This window comes from Protopterus annectens, chromosome 15.part0 (genome assembly GCF_019279795.1).
Source record: "Protopterus annectens isolate FY-2018-M chromosome 15.part0, PAN1.0, whole genome shotgun sequence".
In the NCBI taxonomy this organism is placed as follows: domain Eukaryota; kingdom Metazoa; phylum Chordata; order Ceratodontiformes; family Protopteridae; genus Protopterus; species Protopterus annectens.
Window position 1 is genome coordinate 166,114,111 of NC_056749.1, and position 22,142 is coordinate 166,136,252.

Below are 22,142 nucleotides of genomic sequence, written 5' to 3' on the forward strand. Positions count from 1 at the left end.
CTTATTTCTGCATCCAAGAATTTATAGCTACAGTATCACACTGAGCTAATGCCTCCTACAGGTTTCTTGACATTTAACAATGTTGTGCTTGGTGTTGTAATAGTTTTCCTCCCATACAGACATATAATGTCACTTTAGTAGCAACTGACTTTTGCCTGTGGTGATTTATAGTTTCTGACAGTGCTGACAGATCTGTCACGGCTGATCATCATGTCAGAGTGCTAGCTGATAGCTAAGTAGCTTTTCTTATGGATCCAAATCTTTCTAGCAAGATAGTTTGCAAGTCCCTTACTCTGGAAAGGTTAAAAAAAACCTTCTGTGTTGCTTTATCAGCTCACAGTTTTTGAGCCTCTAGTTTCCTTTGTCTTTTTTTGGGCAGTCAAAGATTCTGATGAAGTCCACATTAATTTTCCAATAATATTAATGTTTTATTACAATTGTACATAGAATTCTTTGTGAAGAAGTTTTACAACACTTGTTTCTCCAGAAATGATGCCAACAACACCCATTCTGTTATTTTACTTTTTATTTATTTATTTATTCATTTGTCAGCAGAGTATGTGAACTATTCCATGGAACATTTTCAGTCACAATCCATCCAAAAGGTAATAAATGCAGTTTAAAGAATATAAATATATAAAATAGCTAGCAGTGCAGTTGTTTTGACAATAATCACATAGCACAGACAAGTAATACGCAGTATGCATTAAAGGCAATTAATATAGAGTACAATACACTAAAAATATAATAAACATGTTATACAAAAAAAAATAATCTGCAATGTAGATCCAGTGCAATGAAAACAGAATCCATCAGTGGAGTTGTAAATAAGGTTTAGGAAAATTAAACAGAGACAGTGAAAAAGTAAATGTAAAACAAGCTCTGTAGAGTTTAGTGAAAGTCCTACTATACAAAAGCTAAGAAAAACAGGAAATATAGAAAGTCGTGTAACCCTTTTAATATTTCATCTATTTTTTTCTCAATTTTCAATTTTTTTTTAACCTAACACATTGACTTTTAGCCAAATTCTTTTCAAATAGCCAAGGTACATGGTAGTATAATGCAAAATCACAAAGCTAACTGAGTTTATACAGCTGATTACTGCTTTTAAACATATACCACCATAGCCGGATTTAGGCATCAGGGAACCCTACAGTTGCTGGGGGCCCCCTTGTCCTAAGGTGCTCCCAACCATAGTATTTTTCTGGGGTTTTTTTACATTTGTCAAACCAGCAAAAGCTAGTACAGCAACCCTGTATACTTAATAAAGCAGGTGCGTAATAGTAACCCTTGATACAATGAATTCTAAGGATGGACACCAATTCCTCTCCATTAAAATTCATATACATCTGTGGTTGTAGTAACAATGTTTAGTCAGGCTTCATAATTTCACTAAATCCTTTACCCTGAAATAGTGCTTTGGACCAAGATATAACGGAGAAAACGGCCACCGGCAGGATTAACTAACATCATAGCTGGCTTTAGGCATGAGTCATAATTGTAGCTTTGGGGGGGGGGTCATAATTATCATTGACTATGTAGGGGTGCTACAAAAGCTGATGTTGGTTGGGTGAAAATAAAGAGAGAAAAAAACATTAATTCTTCAGGTATGCACTTTATGCTATAGTGTTGTGATATGATCACAGATCAGGCACATGTATAGCTGGCTGCCTTTAGGGGTTGGAGAGGAGACTGAGGTGCCATGCTATGTATATGTATCACAGCAATCACTTCAGTTACATGACTGCGTGATTTTAAATTTTTCTTTAATCCTAATCTAACACCAGAGGGATGCATAGACAGTGGCCGTCTTTTTGTTTCGCGGGAGTGGGGCAGTAGGCAGGCAGGCAGGCAGCATTCCCAGGCATGTTTTAAATATCTTCTCAAACATTTGTAGTGTTAGCTTATTGTGAGCTACTATTTTGTCAGCTTTGGAAATTAAGTCTTGGGGATAGCTTATGTTTTCCTTGGGAAAAAAAATAAGACTGAAATTCTTTTCTTATTCATGATTTTTGTTCAGGCTACCACTGGATAAAAAGATTGGGAAAATGCTCTAAATTGGGCTTCAGAGTGTCTATAATCGTGGATTCAGACCTCGTGCTTAACTGAGTTATTTCCTACACAGTTATTACTTATTGCAGTAAGGTGTATTGAAAAAAATGCAAGGAAATGTAAAGTTGAACAGCAACACTTCTGGTGTTAGGGTTGGGAGATTGCCATTATGGTTAAGATGCTTACCTTACAGACAAAAGGTACAGGGTTTGAGTCTCACCTTTGAGGGAAATTTGCTAGGCTTAAAATGTCCTGAAAAGACAGATAGCCTAGTACTTGCCTATGAACTTATGAACCTGAATGTCATTCCATAATCATAATTGTTGTTCAAGCCATCACTGGATGAAAAGGTTGTAAAAAACTTTGAAATGCACTTTCAGCATACAGAAAGCCATGTCTTCTCAAAAAAACGAAGAGTTAAATAAAATACGAGAAAAGGAGGAAAAAGTAATCCATCATGGTGCCTGGGATGGGGAAGGCAGGGGGGAAGCGCTGTAAAATGTGTGCAGGGGGTGAAACAATAGGCAGTGGGAAGCACCATAGAGCCCATTGCCTGGATCACCATTTCACCTAAAGCCAGCCTTGTACATTGAGTTGGTGTAATGTATTATAATTACTACTAAATTTAAGTCCATGCAAATGTCTGTCTGTAAGATGACCCAACACAGTGTGTTACACAGGCCTTTCATAATGGAGGAACATTGTAGCTATTGGTCATTTTGTCAGTACTACTCCTAAAACTCTGCAGCATGAACTAAACGTTTGCTTAGGAAGGAGAAGGGGTGGCAGTGACAGGGAGATACTTAGACTGGAAGTGTCCAGGGGGCTCCAACTTGACACTTGCTGGGGACCCCCAAAATGCTAACACCAGCCTAGTATACCACTTCAGTTTTTAGTAGCATCTACATCCAAAAACCTTGTGGTTTAAATTCCTATTACATGTAAACTCCAAAAATGATATACTATTACTACTACTGATTGAATTAATGAACTTATCTGTTCGTAACAACCTCCTCAAATTAAAAAAAAATATGTCATTGATAAAATGCCAGTAAGCTTGTACAAACTTGAAACCTGCGCTGCTCTTTAAAATATTAATTTCACAAAACAACATAACAAGATTTGTGCATGGCTCTTTTTTTTAGTATATCCAAGCTCACATAAATGGTCAAAATAATCTTAAACCAAGAAATATAAACGAAAAGAATGCTGACCAAAATTGAGCACTTTTGTCTCACTTTTGTAACAGACTTGTTCAGAATAGAAACTCACAGTGCTGAAAAAACTTTAAATAGCCATGTTCATCTTGCTGAATTTTATCAACGAGGTATTTACCCTGTGGAGTATAGTCCATTTTGTTGTTTGCTACTACTTTTTTATTCATACTACACTGTGGGGACATGGCAGCATGACAGAATGATGGTATTGACCTTGCTTATAATCCTAAAAATGACTCTGAGATAAACAGAAATGTTTCTGTAAGACTTGCACAATATATCCAGAAGGAAAGGAATCTCCTACTCCAATATGACGTCACTCCTGGAGACGTGGAATTTATAGGCGTGGGAAAAGAGGCTGAACAGCTACAACAGGCAGTCGAAGGGCTGGAACAAGACTTTTTAAAATTAAAACGTTTACAAGCACAACGCCATCATTTTGAAACTTGTCTAGCGAGGAAAATTGTTCCTCGTGGACTACGAGTGTTTAATATGCCAGCGCACGGGTCACAATATCCTGAATTACTTGCACGCTGGCAAAAAAACAACTTAGAGTTAAGTGCAAGTTATATGAGACTGTTAATTGATTTCTTTCAACCTGAAGAGGAGAGGCTGAAAGAGCCTTTACAAGACAAACAGAAAGACATTTTTAGTAAATATTCTGAGACTGTTGCTAATCCTTTAATTGAAAGCATGTTGGACAGTGTAGCTGTATATGAATGTAAAATAATACAGCAGAAAAAGGTTAAAATCACTAGAGACTTGACCGATTTTAAAAATGGACATGTCTTTATATGGCTCAAGAATAGACCACGTTCAGAGTATTAGGATAGTACACATGATGTTATTGATACAGCAGTTGTACAAATGAACAAGGGGCCTAGTGAGGCTGCTATGCCCAACATAAATGCATGTTCTGTTGTTGTCAATGAATGTATTGGTATTGAAAGTAATGCTGATAGAAATGATAAAGTGAATGATAATATCCATAACAGGAATTTATATCCTGTAGTAAAAGTAAATAATGCTTTATTAAATGAGCAAGAAATGATAGTTAGACCTAAGACCACCACAGTGAATGTAAATGAGAATACTGTAGGATCACTCAATAATGCCCCCCTTTTTCCCCTGCCTATCAATACAGACAGAGGTATAAGGAAGCCCAGGTCGATGAGCCGAGGCTGCCAGAAAAGGAAATTTTCTGGAGACAGGAATGCCAACCAAACAATCAAGAAAATGTGGGGCAGAACGGAGAGTCACTGATTTGGAACATCTCCAGCTATAAATTTACTGCTGATAAGATTAATGCCCTTGAAAAAGATTTAAATTTCATTTCAAGTCATGATAGTACCTTAGCTGACACCATTTTAGATTTAAAACTATTTTGCAGAAATGTTTTGCTGCGTTTAGATTTTGGAAGTGACTCTAATGAGCATAGGATGATGTTCAAGAAACTGAGTACATATGTCCCTAACAACCACCCTTTAATAGATGCATATTTTAAGTTAACAGAAGAACTATACAAGTTCTATGGTAATAAAAAGAAATCAAAAGCAATTAAAAATGAGAACAATCTGAATTATAGAGGGAGAAGCACTCAAAAGGCTACAAAGTTAGACAACATCTCATTAATAAAATAGATCTAATGTCTATAACTGTTAAAGAATCTATTCCAACACTGATTGATTACTTGATATTAAATTTACAACATAAAGTTTCTGATAAAGGTAAACTTTCATACATACATAAAGTTATCAGACAAGAAACTTTTTACAGTGTAGATTCATACTGGAATTATTTCACTTCTATTAATGGGGACCCACCAAATCAACAAGATAAACGATATGTATTGGAATCTGCTTATAGAACTACGTCTTCCATTGTCTGGAGACTTTATACATGGAAATTTTTACATAGATCTTTTTATACACCTTTGATGATGAATAAAATAAATAATAAAGATAATCTATGTAAGAGATGTAATGTAGAAATTAATGCTGACTGGGCTCATATGTTTTATGACTGTATAAAATTGAAAGAATACTGGAAGTCAATTAATGAATTTTTGCAGGCTCTTTTTACAGATAATTTCATTATTTCTAAATCTCTTATATTATTCAACACACCTGTACCTCAAAGTGTTAAAAAGGTTAAGCTTCCCTTGTTATGGTCTATTCTAGCAGTGGCTAGAAAAATAATAACTAGAAATTGGATTTCAGATACACCTCCTTCGTTCAATGAATTTAAAAATGTTATGAATATAGTGTGCCATATGGAAATAAACACAATTAGGACTAGAACAAATAGAAAAACATCTTATTTTATTGTATGGGATAATTTACAAAATTTGTTAAAAAAATTTTAATTTCAATAGCATGGTATTTTAGTTTAATTAATTGATCTGATTGTAGTGGATGTCTTTGTAAATACTTTAGTTGTTTTGTTGAATATTAAAATAATACCTATTTTTAATTACTTGTATAAAATTGTTATGATATTTCTCTTATATGTTAAAACAATAAACCTGTTTTGAAAAAAAAAAAGGCTACAAAGTAACTCAGAAATCACTATCAGACCGGCTGATAAAGGCGGTCCAATTGTCATTTTAGACACGAAAGAATATATTGCACTCATGAGAGAAATGCTAAGTGATGAAAAGTTTTACAAGTTAGTACCTATAGATTATGTTCATCAAGTGATGGACTCTATTTCTGCCACTTTACTGGATGATTTAAGAAGTGGTGTTATTAATGGAGAACTTTATAAATATTTAAGAGTGGAGAATCCTTTGATCCCAATAATACAGGGCTTACCTAAAGTACACAAACATAGCAAAAAACCTCCAATGAGACCTATAGTGGCAGGTGCAGGATGGGCTACAGGGCCACTCTCTTTGTTTGTAGAAAAAGATCTACGCCCAGTCATTGATAAAAATAAAATAGTTTTAAGAGACACTAAACAATTTCTCATTGATTTATATGAGAATACGAATTTAGAGAGAACTCCAGGAGAAACCATCTTTGTCACATTAGACATCCAATCACTATTTACTATCATACCAAATGAGTTGGGCATAAAATATATGCATGAATATCTGGTTATGAATTGTGACTATAGTTTGATACAAATAGATCTTGTATGTCATTTCCTTGAGATTATACTCAAGAATAACATCTTCACCTATGACGGGGACATGTATGTCCAGTGTGATGGCGTAGCTATGGGCACGTTATGTGCCAAAAGCTGCGCAAACATGTTTTTAGCACACCGGGGACACACTGTCCTTTTTAAGAATGATATGTATATGCAATATGTTTCACCATCGTTTTGTGGACGACCTCTTCCTAATTTGGACAGGAACTCAGGCACAGTTACTAATTTTTAAGAATCAGATTAACACCTTAACTGAATGTCTAAGATTTATTATGGCTTCATCTAGTAAAAGAGTGGAATACCTCAATCTATATATAGAGAGACTACATAATGGTTCTATAAATACAGGGGTATTCAGAAAACCCTGTCATCAGAATTCTTTATTATCTAGACAAAGTATGCACCCTAACTATGTCTTTAGAAACTTAATAAAAATAAAAGGACGGGGGATGAGAGCCTCAAGGCTGAACCCCACAGAAGAAGGCTTCAAGAATGAAATTGTTAGCTTAGAAAAGAGGTTGACAAAGAGGGGCTATCACACCAATGAAATCAAGAGAAATTTAAGTGATGTCACTAGTCTTAGGGATAGTAGGGCCCAACCATACTATGGACCGCAACAGAAAAACACTGTAGAGTCTGTCAATACCTCAGTAAATAAACAATTGAAAATTCCTTTGTTTTATACATGTGATAACAAATAGCTGACGGAAGTGTTTATGAAGAATTGGCCCATACTTACAGTAGACTCTGATATAAATAGTCTGCTAAGCACAAAACCCAGTTTCTTGTATAAAAATAAGAAGAATTTAAAAGACTGCTTTGTCATGGAAAAAATGCAGAAACACATAAAGATAAAGAATACAGTACTCAGCCCTGTGGTAAATGTACATTTTTGTTCATATATTAATACCAGTAATACATTTGTACATCCAGATTCAGGTCAAGAATTCATATTTACTTCAGCAGCTACTTGCTTGACATCTCATGTGGTCTACTTAGCAGATTGCCAATGTTGCCACTCATTCTATGTTGGTAAAACCAACAGAGTTTTTAAAGATCGTATAAGGGAACATCTTTATACTATTCGTACTAAATGTGAGCATAATGCTCTGTCCAAACATGTTATGCAAGAAGGGGAGACACACAAATGTATATTCAGAGTTATAGAGATTATTGTACCAAGTATTAGAAAAGGTGACATCAGAAATTTTACTAAAAATAGAGAGGCATGATGGATAATAGCCTTTAGAGCAGACAAAGGAAGAGGACTCAATGAAAGTGCATCTATTAAACCTTACCTAAAGAATAGGAAGATGAAAATGTGAAGTCAGAAACTCAAATTATTTGATTTCTGACTTCTGTGGTTGTATTATGGCTATATTTTAAATCAGTGCAGGTTATATGTGTTATAACTGTGCTGCATAACCCTCACATATTTTGAACTATATTCTTGAATTGTGTTCTTGAATTGTATTCTTGAAATGTGTTTTGAGCAAGCTGTTGCTGTGCATTTATCATTTTATTTCTGTATAAATTAGTGCATGTTATATGCGTTATATTTGTGCTGTATAACTTTTATACATTTTATATTGAGCAAGTTGTTGCTGTGCTTTTATCATTTTACTTCTGCATTTTTATCTTTGCTTTTATTTTTGCATTTTTGTATAAATATTTAAATTAGACACATGACCAGGTAAGAAGTGTTCTGATTGGTAATGACACATTTTGAAATATTTGAAGGTAATATATAAGGAAAGGAAAGGTGTGTTTATTCTTGAAGGTCTGGGGAAGCTATCTAGCGAAAGCACTTACCGTTTTTATGTCACTCAAATAAATGAACTGTGAGTTGTGAATTTTACACAGACTGGACTTGTTGTTACTTGGATAAATCCTTCTGTTTGGAGAATATATGCTGTTTGAATTTTTCAACCAAAGGCCTGGTTGCCTCATTGTAATCCTGAGTCTTGGTTTGAAATAGCCATGTAAACCATGTGATCTAAGTCAGGTGACAAAGAAATCATGTGATGAAACACTTATACGGTACATAAAATATACAAAAACACATAAAAACAGGTACCAAACAAATGTGTTCTTATACTTTGGCAGCCCTCATTAAAAAAAAAAAACAGTTTATAGCTATGTCTTCATTTAAACCTGGTGATACCCTAGAATTTAATCTCACTTGCCACAACAACACCCTGTATTTATATCTCTCAACTGTCCAGATTTTTGCCTCATATTTTTGGTCTGTTCCTCATAAAATTGTGGTTTTCTGAATTTTTGTGGCAAATCAGTGAAGACTGAATTCACTAAATTATGACAGACATTTGAGATTCAGACTTCATATCCTTCAGAAAATGCATCGTAACAAAATATCATTTATTTCAGCAACTTTCTAAGTTTATAACAGCAATATTTAAAAGTTGTCTGTTTTTGGGACTTTGTCCCCATCATTGTTTTTGGCTTTGTCCAGATTTTTTTGTGCTAAGAGGTTGAGAGCTATGTCTGTATGCAATCATATTTCCCAGTTTCCACCTCGTGCCTGTTTACTAAGGGCATTAGTTGAATCTTTGCTTTTTAAGACTGTAATTATTCTCATAAATCCTTTGTTGGAGTGGGTATTTTGTCTTCCCCACATGCAAACTATTACGGGATATACAACAGGCAATTTAAACCACCCTTTTTATTTCACAAGCATAATGCCCCACACAACCAATGGTCCTGTTATATCCTGGTGCAGATCTGTAGATAAATCAGCATTGGCTACAACAGCCACACACAGTCATTTTTCTAACACTACCTGAGTAGGAGGCAGACTTATTGTAATCACTGTCAGGCTTATCCTTAACTTTGCTGCTCCTTTTGTACACAAATAAAGGTGTATCACCCAAAACTGCTTTGGGGAGGTACCATTCTTAATGGCTAGGTCCCAATTATGACGTGTTACATTTTTCAAATGCCTGCTTTTTTGTCAAAAGGGAATTTCATTACAGTTTTAAAACTGACACTCTCATGCTGGGCATTTGTTTTTCTAATTGAATCAGGTTGCTATAAAATGGATAGAAAGTCACTGCCCCTCCTACTTGAAATGTCAGCTGCCAAATTGTGGATTAGTTCCTTGGAGTATCCTCTCTCCAAAAGCATTGAAGACAGAATATACACTTCTTTCACAAACGTCTCATTATCTGAAATTAGTCTAGACAGCCTAAAAAGTTGACCTTTGACCAACTCTTTCTTTTACCAAACAGAGCATTAGCCGCTAAAATATAAAAAAAACTCTTAGAATAGGTAGGTTTCCCATAAATATTAGATTCAAATTGTCCCATAGTTAAATTTTTTGGAAACACGGATAGCTAAAAATGCATAGTCAAGTTATCATATTAAAAAGTAAATTTTAAAAAGTCAGTTGTAGCATTCAAATAAGTAAAAAAAAAAGTTCAACCTCATCAACCCCCCACCACACACACACACACACACACACACACACACACACACACACACACACACACACACAATAAAAATACATCATCCAGATATCATAACTATAATAATATTTTGGGCTTGAACAAACAAAGACCAAACATCATCACCCTCCTACAATAAAAAAACATCATCCAGATATCATAACTATAATAACATTTTGGGCTTGAACAAAGACCAAACATCATCACCCCCACCCCACAATAAGAAACATCATCCAGATATCATAACTATAATAGTATATTGGGCTTGAACAAACAGTCAAAGACCAAACATTTCTCCCTGTACCACATAACTATGTCAGCATAAACTGGTACATACTTTGCACCCATGGCCACATCTCCTGTCTTGTGGAAATTTTCTCCCTCAAAAACCATAATATTGGTTATTTAAAACAATTTCCATCACATCATAAAGAAAACAAATCTCTGCATTATCAAATAATGTGTTTATCACAATGGCTTACAATGAAACAACGTAAGACCGGTGTCATGGGAGATACTGGAATAGAGATCGTTCACATCAACTGTCACCAATAGGATATGTTTATTTATGTTTATACATGTCAACCATTCTAAAAAATGCCATAAGTCTCTTAAGACATGATTGACATTGTAAAAATGTTTTTAACTTTATATCAATCCATGTGGCCAGTCCTTTAGTTATGGAACCACATGAAGAAACGATTAGTCTATATGGTGGATCAGACAACATTTGAATTTTCAGAATACAAAACACTGCCAGGGTTGTTGGAAATTTAACCATCAGAAGCGTGCACAATGTTTTGTCAATAAAACCCTCACACAGTAAGTTTTCAAGCCATATAACAATCCTTCAATATGTAATGTTGACGAAGTTCTTAGATATGGGATTATGTGATGCATCATTGACTATAACACCAGATGCCTTAAAACATTCATATCGTAGTCAACAACAACCAGCCTTCCCCCTTTTCTGGTTTCATGATCTCAGTGGACCTGTTGGAACATATGAAATCTAGTAACTGCTGTTCATCACGTAAAACCGACTGTAGATGTCCCTGATGTCCTTTTCACATAACTTCTCAATAATAGCAAGCACCAGATTGGGATGGGGGGTTCAAAACAACTTCTATGTTTGACCACAGAATTTGAAAAAAAATTCATTACTTACCCCCGGATTCTCAAAAGTTTGCACGGAGTGCAAGATTGGTGCAGGAGTTCAAGCAGTCAATATGTCTGCCGTGCAATCCAGGAACAGCCTGCAGGGGCATGCACGAGCGCTCCAGCACTAATCCTGCACGGACTAAGCCCTGGTATGCAAATCACCCCATTTGCAGGTGAAATCCATGCAAATGAGGTGATTTTGCAATCCAGAAAGCTTGCAAAAGTCAGTGCAAGACTAGTGTTATCTGCAGAAATGTACTCGGTTAGTAACCGAGTACATTTCTGCAAAATCTAAAACGGAGCTATGACAGCTCCAAATAAAGGCTGCATATCATGTAGTAAGCATGCCAATGGCCAAGTATAAGGCCATTGGCATTGCAAACATAAACAAAATACAAAAATCAACTGTTTTTTTTTTTGCCAATCTTGGCTGTTTAAGCGTAGGGCAGTGGCGTGCAAACGGGATTGGGGGGAAAATAAAATAAACCCAAAAAAAAGCAGTCTAACTAAAATCACTATTCTGCCATGCAAGTCAATGGCAGGCAGAAGACAACCTGGCCAGTAAGTAGTGGTTGCTAAGGGAGGAGGCTCAGTGAGAGACATGTAACTATGCATTAACAGGCAATCCTATGCAAATGAGGGGAAGGATAGTGAATCTCAGTTTTCCCCAACATGTGAGTCAGGTCCCAACAGTGTAAGAGTAGGAATAGCTTGGTGAAAGCCTAGGAATTACGTGACATCATGGGTGTGTGTGTCAGGCATACTGTAAGCGGATTGGAGCCCTGAGGCTCGGGTTTGCTCCTAGCTTAGCACAGCTAAGGTGGGGGGGTGTCTAAACTTGCTTAGCACTCTCAACAAAGCCTAAGCAGGTGTGAGTGCCACGCACCCAGTTTTACAGGAAGAAAAAAAGAGGTTAAACCAGGAAATAGCAGCAATGTGCACATTTGAGCACTCTGTTTGCGTGGTGCGCACACGGGCTTAAACAGGAAGGCAATTGGAAGGGAAAATAGCAGTATGAAGGTAACCAAGGAGAACTAGCTTAGCTGACAGGTGAAATGTATCAGAATATAGGTTCATAGGTAGGTTCATAGTTAGGTACTAGGCTATCGGCCCTTGGGCCTATACAAGCCCAGCTGAAAAGGTACCCTGGCTTTGCCACCCAAGAAAATTATTTTCCTGTGCCACTGTCGAGCAGAGCCACAGAGGTGATTGCCCGGGGTGAAGTTCCTATTTCCCATCCAATCATATAGGTTCATAAAATAAACAGCCTTTGCAAGTGTTGAACCCAGGACCATACACCCTATAGGGCAAGTGATTTACCAGTAAGCCAAGGCAGACAATCAGCCAGTTACACAGGCAGCAGACCAGCCCAGCCCAGAACATTACTATAAACTAAGCAAACACCTTCCCCTCTGGTTTTTTCCCACACTCTACACTACTGGTGTAAACAAGCAGGGAACTTTTAACACTCTCAACAGCAAAATGATAGGGGCTGCAGTAGCTATCATACAACTTGTGGAAGAGGCTGAGGGTGGTGAGTATGTGAATGCTGTCGACCAACCCACAGTGAGGAGACGGAGAAGAGTGTACAGACTCAGGGTAACCTACCAGGGGCTACATGAGCTGGAGATAGTGATGCGCTACAGGGTGGACAGGGACCTCCTACAGCAAATTGTTGAGCTGTGCTGGCCATGCCTGACACACAGAACTAACAGAGGGGAACCCATCCCAGTGGATACCAAGGTATGTGTAAGCCTAAGAATACTAGCTACAGGTGCCTTCCAAAGGCCAACTGGGGATATGATGGGGATTTCACAGGCATCAGCATCCAGGGTACTCCACCAGTTCCTGGATGCCATGTCAGCACGTCAGTGAGCATGTATATTTCCCCAACACCCATGAGGTGTTGGCCAGCAATATGCAACTGTTCCACCAAATAGCAGAATACCCTGAGGTAGTGGGTGCTATAGACTGCAAGCACATATGCATCAAACCACCACCAGGTGAGCGGGGTAGGGTCTACATCAACCGCAAGGGCTCCCCCTCCATTAACTGCCAGGTCATGTGTGATGCCCAGGGCATAATAATGAATGTGTATGCTGGCCTCCCTGGAAGCTATTATGATTTCCACATCTGGCATCTGACACAACTGTACTACAGATATCCCAATGGGGACATCCCTCACGGTCACCTAGTGGGGGATGCTGGATATGCATTAGAGCCATGGCTGATGACATCAGAAATGCACACACACCTGAACAAGAACTCCATAATGAGGCACACACACAGACCAGAATTATAGTAGAGTGTGTGTTTGGGATGCTCAAGTCACGGTTCCGGTGCCTGGACACATCCGATGGAGCCTTGCAGTACTCACCAGCTACATGTACCCAAATTGTCCTTGTGTGTGCCATGCTACACAATATGATCCTGCGGAAACAGCTGCAGCAGGAACAGTACGAGGCAGGGCCATATAGCCCCCCACCATTGCCAATGCCTGCACAGGCACAGAGTGACTTGGAGGAGGAACAACCTGAGCCTGCCCCAGTAGGCAGAAGGAGGCATGCCCAGTATGCCCTAGCCTTGGCAAAGAGGCAACACATAGCATATGCACTGACACAGGAGGGACCCAGGGAATAACACCTCTCTCTCCGACTCTCACATACAGTGCCAAACATTACACTACCTGTGCCTAACCATGTGTAGGGAGTGTAGTATGTGCATCTGACATAGACAGCCCTACAGCACCACCCTCAATACTGGGACACCCACAAGGTAAGTGACTCATACATGCCAGTCAGGGGGGGGGGGTCACATACCCAACAACAGTCACAGCCAGCAGGACAGGTGTAGACAAACACAAACAAAGGCTGTGCTATGACATCTGAATGAGGCCTATGGGTAACCTCCCCCTCCCAGGCCTACACAGACAGACTACAGCAGGTTAAACAGTGGGATGTCAGTTCTGAAGGGTAGGAAGTCAGAAACTAATATGTAGGTAATTAAAAGCTAAGATCTGTAGTACACTGGTATGCCTCTAGCCAGCACAATAGGTAAGACTACAGACTGAAATGGAGTACCCGACATACTAGTACAATCCTAGCAAATGTGTACAAGTGTCAGGTGTACCCCCCCATCCGACGCAGAAATGTAGACACAGTCAGGTGTGCCCCCAAATCCTGTGTAGAAATGTAGAAATAGTCAGGTGCGCCTCCCCATCCTACGTAGAAATATAGTAACAGTCAGGTGTGCCCCCTCCCACAATCCTGTGTAGAAATGTAGAAATGGTCAGGTGTGCCCCCATCCCACATAGAAATATAGTAATAGTCGGGTGTGCCCCCCAATCCTGTGTAGAAATGTAGAAATAGTCAGGTGTGCCCCCCCCCCATCCTACGTAGAAATATAGTAACAGTCAGGTGTGCCCTCCGCACAATCCTGTGTAGAAATGTAGAAATAGTCAAGTGTGCCCCCCATCTTATGCAGAAATGTAGTAACAGTCCATGCCAAATGATCGACGGATAGCCTGCAGAGACAGCATGCTACCTGCAGGTGTACAACACAAAGGTCAGCACTGCAGTACAAACTACCTGGACTCGATCCACGCATTCAGTAGAGATGGCCATAATGGGCACGCCCACACACTGAGAGTAATGAAGGCAATGTCAGTCAACAACATACTGAAAGGTCATACTGGGCATGCTCACACACTTAAACGCATGAAGGTCATGTCTGCAGACACCAATGGATCAGACATATCTGGCAGCCGCAGATGTTAGTGCAGACACTCCTCAGTATGCACCACACATGTTTTGCACACACAGTGGATAGGAATACAGGCATATATGTAAGGACAACACACTATAATAAGCCAAGGGTAGACATACATAGATGTGTGGAAGAGGGTGACTGTGACAAGGAGCCATCCAGGGCTCTCCCACCCAGCACAGAGCCAAAGGGCCACAACCACATGAATGTCTGATGGCACACACTGCAGATACTACCCACCGGTATCTGTCAGCATTACAGAGTATGTGGTGCACGTGCCAGCTGTGCAAACATGACTGTTCAAGGAAGTAGTCATCTAGCAGCTGTATACATGTACCTGTGGAATATGACCCAGGTTGTGCCCACATGTGGCATGTCAACCCCTAGATGAATGGGTTATGCCCCATGCACACACACTGCCCTCCCCATAGCCCTACTATGACAAGCCTGCTGAGGTCATCTGCTGTGAAATAAACCTTTGGGAGGGTTGTATCCTAGTAATCTCTATGGCGCATCCCATAACTGTGTACTGCTGTAGTGTGATAAACTAGTTAGGTAGGAGTTCTAACCCCAGCCTTGGCAACTGTGTGTGTGTGTCTGTCTGTGTAGAGAGCAATGCTTTTTAGGGTGGTCACACTCCCTATAATTGAAATGCTCTACTTTGGTAAGGCTGCTGATGTCGTCCACCTAGAAATACATCCCTGGAAAGGTTGTTTCCCAGTAATCTCTGTGGTGCGTCCCATAACTGCATACGGCTGTAGTGTGATAAAATAGTTAGGTAGGAGTTCAATTCCCAGACATGGCAACTGTGTGTGTTTGTGTGTGTGTCTGTCTGTCTATGTAGAGAGCAATGCTTTTTAGGGTAGTCACACCCCCTATAATTCAAATGCTCATCTTTGGCAAGGCTGCCAGTGACATCCACTTAGAAATACACCTCTGGGTAGCTATAGCCCAATAATCTCTGTAGCACATCCTGTAAATGCGACCTGCTGTAGTATGATAAATTAGTTAGGTAGCTGTTCTAATCCCAGACATGACAGGTGTTTGTGTGTATGTCTGTCTGTGTAGAGAGCAATGCTTTTTAGGGTAGTCACACTCCCTACAATTCAAATGCTCATCTTTGGCAAGGCTGCTGATGTCATCCACCTAGAAATACACCTCTGGGAAGCTGTAGCCCAGTAATTTTCATAGTGTGTCCTGTAACTGTGTACTGCTGTAGTGTGATAAATTAAGTTGGTAGCTGTTCTATTCCCAGACATGGCAGGTGTGTGTCTGCCTGACCCTGTCTGTGTATAGAGCAATGCTTTTTAGGGTAGTCACACTCCATACAATTTGTATGCTCTACTTTGACAAGGCTGCTGATATCATCTACCTAGAAATACACCTCTGGGAAGGATATAGCCTAGTAATCTCTGCAGCACGTACCGCTATAGTGTGATATAGATCTCTGTTAGGGGTTCTATACCCACGCATGTCAGTTGTGGATGTTTTGTGTGCGTTTCAATGTCTGTGTAGGGAGCAATGCATTTTAGGCTAGTCACACTCAGTACATGTCCAATGGCCTACTTTGGCAGTCCTGCTGATGTCATCTAATGTGAAATTCACCTTTGGGTAAGGAGTATTCCTGTAATCTCCATGGCGCGTACTATAAATGCGTAGTACTGTAGTGTAATAAACTAGGTAGGGGTTCAACTCTCAGACATAACAGGTGTGTGTTTGTGAGTTTGTAACTTGTATCCTGTGTGGAGGTGGGTGTGAGTGTGTGACACCTGGGCCCAATGTGTGGTGGGTTTTGCAAATGTCTTTTATGGTGGCCCTATATCACAATGTCCACTGTACAGGAATAACAGATGTAAAATAGCCAGGAGGCTGGGGTGCAAATCCATACCCATACATGTGACATCATGGCCAGGCAATCACAGTTAGCAACTCCAGTATTACCCAGAGCACACTCTCAACCCATGTCACATGACATGACAAGACAACAGCCAATATGTGTGTGGTACACTGCATATTGGTGACTGATAGTAACTATGGAGTGAGTGCAGTGGTCTACAGAGGGCATGGCACCCTATCTGTCCAATAGGCACATACATGCAAACAGTGTACCTTCCCCATGTTCTCCACTGAACACCTGCAAAACCTGTGGTGCCATCACATGTGACCCACAAAGGACATACTATGCCTGAAAACATGCCCTGTATGGACAGATGCCAGGGAATGCCATTAGCATGCTATCAATGTAGGTGCAGGGTTAACCTGCTGTCCATTACCAGTTCCTGCCACAGATGGCCAAGACTAGCATATCTGATGATAATCTGTGTACACAACATGGGCCAAACACCCCAGTTACAGTTCCACATATCACTGTACATGTATGTGGGAGGTGTGCACATCCCAGACACCGTCCATGACATGGACTAGGGAACACATGCATGGCAAGCAATGCACAGCATTGGCCACACGCAATAGCCACCCAGGTGACTGGATGGTGGATACAATACCCACCTGTGTGGGCAAATGCAGAAACCACAGGCCTGAGCTACAATGCAGACCATTGTCATGTGGCCTAATGCCAAGGTATACCTATCACCTAGCCTTGTATAGCCTTCGGGCACAGTCGACCACCACATACCCATGCAGAAATGCACCCATGCATGTCAGTACTGGCACCCTGTGTGTTTGTGTGTGTGTTGTATGATGTGTTTGATCACATCCACACTCACTACAACCCCCGTGGCATACTGAAGCATGCTGTCTGATGTCAGACACCTCTCCATACCCTTTGCCCATATAACCTCCGTATGACCCATGTGATGCATGTGATACCTGCACAGTAATGTGTTGTGGCAATCTCACTAGAGATGAGCCCTGCCAAGTGTGTCACTGTGTTTGCATCCCTGTGAGAGTGTGGCTGTGTTGATGCTGGCACCTGTTCATGTGAACAGGCACGTGTACATCACCTACCGTATAGCTACCATATCACTGTTGCAGATGTCACTCACCATCACATATATGTTCTATGGACTGCACAACAGGTAACCTATGTGGTGCATCCAACAACTGCATAGGACTGTGATAGCACTACATAGTCATTGGGGTTTGATACCCTGTGCTGGTAGGTGTGTGACACAAACATGCTTAGGTTTTACTCCCCCACCCTTCCCTGACTTGTCAGTGCCTCTGTCTTCCTCTCTCACTCCCTCACTGGTAGATGTGGAGACCTATACCTGCTTTTCTTAGGCAGCAGCATGTGTATTTTAGGTAATGCTCATGATAAGCTGATGGCCTCTGCATAAATTGCAGCCCTTCCCTAGCTGATTGCATGTGGAATAGCTGTGGTAACATTCCCATAGCCAATTGCATGGAAACACATTCCAATATCTAGGAACATCATGTTTGAGTTGGTCCTTTTCATTCACTGTGGGCAGGAACTCATTCTGTTGTTTGGCAAACAGCATCTCAAATGGAGTGAGGATTTACCTCTGACAACATACATTGTGGAAACAGGCCAACACACAGGAGGGGATGTGTCTGACCTGACTACAGACTGTAAGTGCTGTTATACTGCATTCAGAGTAATGTTGGTTTAACACGGTGTGTGCAGATATGGCTGTCCTACATGCATGAATACATACCATGTCTGTTGTATGTTTATGAGGACTCCCCATCTGTAGGGTCATCTGCAGACTGGGCAGTGTGTGGTGCTTTTGGTGTCATGTGTTAGCCACAGAACATGTATCTGTGAACTGCAGAAGGTAGTGTGAGGATTGCAGTCTGTAGATGGTGAAAGCCATGACAGTTACCGATGTCATATCCCTCATAGGACATATGTTGCAACAAACCCTGTTACAACAGTAAATGTATGATGTTATCACAGCAATGTATCAATACTGGCCTTGTGTATGTGCTTCCAGCCACAACTCAGTCAACCTTTGTACATATGTCATGCATTAAGATGTGCATATGTGTTGTACACCATAATCAGTGTCATCATATCTGATAACAAGCCAGTGAGATATCAAACTGCTACACATGTTATGTACAGTAGGGGTTATATTTAATGACATAACATGGACATACTGTGGTTGTTTGTACAGTACTGATGTCTGTGTACTTATGGTGAATGTCAACAGTGTGTGTATTGTTAATATGTACCTTGGCCTGTGTACAGACTATGGTAGTTGTCATCATCCTAGGTCCCATCCTATCTGATGTTACATGCTGCTCCACTGTATGTTACCTTATTGGCTTACATGTTTGTAGGTCTATACACACACAGGTCCCATACCACAGTCAGCCATCAGACCAAACTGTGTAGCGGCCCAGTATATGTAGGGTTGGTGTGTGAGTGGCACATATGAGGATGGTGTTGAATAGATAGTCCATATACTGTAATATCATGCTAGCTTGTCATATGTGGCTGTGGCTGTGTTCTCATTGGTTGTGGTTATGCACTTTCACACAGGTGTATCTTAACCTGTGCTGTGACATGCCTGTACAGCCTGCTATATATGCAGGTACATGTGCATTCCCCCATAAGAGATGTAGCTCAGTGTTGAGCCAGTCTGCCTGTAGACTGCACAGTGCATTGTTACATGCCTAGCAGCTTAGTGTACTTACCTGGTGAGATGTCATGTGCAGATACTTGCCAGATGTACTGCTGCCAGGCCTCCCTTAACGGTCATGTATGTCAGACAGAGCAGTGAGATGCTGTACAGATGTATGTCAATATCTAGTGAGTAGCATGTGGCCATGGCACCCCTGTACCAGTGGTTATTACGTGTCAGGCCAGACAGGGGTATGTGAATGCATAACCTATGGTGGCATATGTATACCAGTCGTTATTATGTTATACCCATCTACATGGCTGTTAACATCCATATTGTCAGGCATGGCACACATGTTTTGCTTTAAGGGGTTCTGTGTATATCTCTGGCCTGTACAGAGTGTGTCAGAATGTCCACACATATTGGCCAATAACTCTGCTGCAGTCAATAGGGGCAGTACATGCTAGCAGCGGTACTTTACTATGATGTCCTTAGGATGTCTGTCAGTAGCCAATGGCACACATGTGGAAAGCAGATGTGACCTCCCACACACACCATGCCTGTGAAGACAATCCCAATTACAATAGCAATAGTATATAGAACTGTATTAGTACACAAGTAAAAGTTTTCCATTTCTGCAAACCTGTGTGTGGTGTTTTGCCCTATGACCTCTCTGTGGGTATATGTTGCAGGCAATGATTGTCATTTGTATGAGTGGCCCATAGGGTGTCCAGGTGTTCAGGTGTGAACTGTAGGCACAGTGGCTGTTCCATATTTTGTACACCTTCTACATATGTATCTTACTGTACATATCTCTGCATGTGTATGTGTAGTCACATGTATTTCTATATATATGTAAATATATATATATATATATATATATATATATATATATATATGTATATCTGTATCTGCATACATGTGTCTGTGTATATGTATCCTGGGGATGTTGATAGCTTCCACATTTTACATTTCCTATGGGAGCCAGACTGTACTGTATGATATGTTACCAATACCAGCCTGACATCATACAGGTGGGATGTACTGTTAACATCTTGTGGTCATGTCATGTCAGGTCCTAGTTATGGGATCTGCAACATTTGGTAGTGTATTGCAAGGTGGATGTGTTTGGCTGGTGGGGGGGGGGGCATGCCTATTCGTACAAGACGTATATTGTTTGGGGCCTCTCAACCCCATTAACGGTGCATGTGGACACAAATGATTTAGTTAATCTCCCATTCATATCTACACATGTATGTCCATATATACCTAAATGGTTATATATATCTGCTTACATATATATAACTATATCCATATATACCTATATAGATATATATTTGCGTACATATATGTAACTTGCTGTGTATATGTAGACATATAGGTACAGATTTATATATGTGTTGATGTAGGCATTCGCATGAATATATGTTCATATATATTTATATATATCTTCTTCTTCTTTTCGCTGCTCCTGTTAGAGGTCACCACAGCAGATCAACTGTTTCCATTTCTTCCTGTCCCCTGCATTTTGCTCTGTCACACCAACCACCTGCATGTCCTCTCTCACCACATCCATAAACCTTATCTTACACCTTCCTCTTTTCTTGTTACTTGGCAGCTTCATCCTTAGCATCTTTTTCCCAATATACTCTGTATCCCTCCTCAGCACATGTCCAAACCAACATAATTGTGCCTCTCTGGCTTTGTCTCCGAACCTTCCAACCTGGGCTGACCCTCTGATATACTTATTCCTAATCTTGTCTGTACTGTTTAATGGCTGGGCTGGATGATATGTTTTTGAAATCATCAGGGTTATGTATATCTAGCAAGGCATAGTGGTAAATCACTTTGTCTATGGTGTGCAGGGTCCTGGATTTGAGCCTTGCAGAGGTTGTTTATTTTGTTGCTGGGCAGAACATGGGCCATTGGATACAGAGTGAGACACATTTAAGCAGTTGTAAGTGGGCTTGCGTAGCTTCTATATTGCTTAGTCTGTATAGGCAGTGCTTACCCCCTTGCAAACGCACTTAAACACGCTTACTTTTGCTTACATATGCTTACTACTGCTAATTTGTGCTTAAACCTGCTTACTAGTGCCTTATTCATTATGACACTGATACTTCACATGTCTGCAGTACTCCGGTTCATAAATATATGTTATTTAGTGGGTTTTACAACAAAAATATTGGTTATAACGTGTTTTGCCATGTAAAATAGATTGTGCTGCAGTGGGACTCGAACCAGGAATGCCTGCTCATTAGGCAAATACTCTGCCCACTATACTATTGCTGTGCTGCCTCATTTGCATATATCTTCCTTGTTATCCTCTTCAATTTTTTCAGCTGCTTTAACCGTAGCTAAACGATGGGCACACCCCCGCACCTACGGTTAGTTGTACTCAGATTAAAAAAAAAAATAAAGGGGTTTCTTCATTTGATTTTTATGTACTGTTGCTGTTGTACACATGGGGAACTGTTGGTGGGGCTATGCGGACACCTATGAGCGATCTTGCTAATTCCTTACCACTTTCTGCTGTTCTACATTGCAGGAGCGTGTTTATTCTGAGAGCTCTGCTCTCAGACACGTCCCCTGCACTAGTACACGCTCCGTGTAAGCCTAGGAGCTCGGGCAGTGTGCCTTCATTAATATGCATGGCGCACTGCCATCCTGCTCCTAAATGGGTGCTTCTGTGCAGGACTAAGCTAGTCCTGCATGGAAGATTAGTGAATCTGGGGGTTACTGTTCAGTGCATGAAGAAATGTAAGTTTAGTTTACGTGCA